The sequence below is a fragment of the Pteropus vampyrus genome, unplaced genomic scaffold (assembly GCF_000151845.1).
Source record: "Pteropus vampyrus isolate Shadow unplaced genomic scaffold, Pvam_2.0 Scaffold1058, whole genome shotgun sequence".
Classification (NCBI taxonomy): domain Eukaryota; kingdom Metazoa; phylum Chordata; class Mammalia; order Chiroptera; family Pteropodidae; genus Pteropus; species Pteropus vampyrus.
In genome coordinates this window covers 1-1,667 of record NW_011889839.1, presented here as the reverse complement: position 1 = coordinate 1,667, position 1,667 = coordinate 1, and the positions used below count along the sequence as shown (strand labels likewise).

General features: G+C 37.3%; 1 pseudogene; it reads right to left on the bottom strand.

The window, feature by feature from the left end:
- Positions 1-208: 208 nt before the first annotated feature.
- Positions 209-1,121, bottom strand: LOC105310083 (annotated as a pseudogene).
- Positions 1,122-1,667: the final 546 nt, after the last annotated feature.

Here is a 1,667-nt window from a genome sequence, read left to right as displayed (position 1 = left end):
ATTAATAGGGTTTCTATTTTTTTTGCCCTTGATGTTTTAGAAAATTATCTGATTATGAAATATTAGAGCAAATACAATAATAATGATGACAAACAATACCTTTCTTCTGTAGAATGTGTTATTCTCTCATTTGTTTTCCCCCCAAAACCATGTGAAGTTGTTATTATTGTCTTCATTACACAGATGAGAAAATTTAAGATTATGCAGCTTACATAGTCACTTCCAACCATTTACCATTAGCGTCTCAGAAAAGTTTCCTGCACCACAGTTTCTTCATTGCATTCTTTACTTCTGTATTTCTCATTGTATAAATCAGGGGATTGAACATGGGGATGATGAAGGTGTAAAATACAGCCATCATCTTATCTTCGGAAAAGGTAGTGTCCGGATGCATGTACACGAAAGTACAGGGCCTGAAAAGGATGATGACCACAGCAATGTGAGAGCTGCAGGTGGAGAGAGCTTTGAGCCTGCCCTTGTGGACTGCTTTCTCAAGGACACTGCATAGGAGATTAGCAAGATAACAAATCTCTCCAGAGTGATGATTCTACTGTGTCCGAACAGGCAAGTTTCAGCACAGGATGGACATCACAGAAGTAGTGATCGATCTCATTGGGCCCACAAAAAGATAGTTGGACAAATGGAGCCAGGTGGAGACTAGAGTGTAAGAAGCCACCTCTCCAGGTCCCCAGCAATATTTTATTGCATTTTTCTCGGTCCATGATGGTCATATAGTGTAGAGGTTTACATATAGCCACATAACGATCATAAGCCATTATAGTAAGGATGAAGATCTCAGGGCATCCAAAGAAATGTACCCCAAAGCGTTGTAACATGCAGCTCTCATAGGAGATGGTTTTGCTCTTAGCTAAGAGATCAATGATCATCTTATGAGCTGTGACAGAAGAATAACAAATGTCCACAAAAGACAAGTAGTAGAGAAAGAAATACATAGGAGACTTGAAAAGGTTGCCCATGTGAACTGTCAGCATGATGAGGAGGTTTCCTAGAAGAACGACCGTGTAGAGGAAAGAGAACACCACAAAACTAATTTCTTCAACCTCTGGGTTCTGAGAAAGACCCCAGAAAACAAATTCAGTTACATTGTTTATTTTTTCCATGCACTTAGTCTAGTATGTTACCTTCCTAAGACACAATTAAATTATTTGAAAAAAAAAAAAAAACCAAAAAACAGCATATATTTTCATTCAAAACAAATGGAGAATCACAGTAATTGAAAATAGAAAAATAATGTGTAATGCTGCTTGTGATGTACTAGTAAAGAAACTGAAGTGTGCATATTATGATACCTTTATGTGACAGTGCATTCAGTTCACTTCAGATGAGATGACACGTCCAGAGAGATAAAGCAAATCCTCTAAGTCATACATCTAATCAAGAGTCTCACCTCTCTCGTTTTCTTAAATTAAGTTTATTGGGGTGACATTGTTCAATAAAATTATATAGGTTTCAATAATTATATAAGTTTCAATAAATATACATCTGTATATTGCATTGTGTGTTCACTGTGCAAGGTCAAATCTCCTTTCCTCACTTATTTACTAAGATTTTTTCTTTTCCTTCCTTCCTTCTTCCTTCCTTCCTTCCTTCCTTCCTTCCTTCCTTCCTTCCTTCCTTCCTTCCTTCCTTCCTTCCTTCCTTCCTTC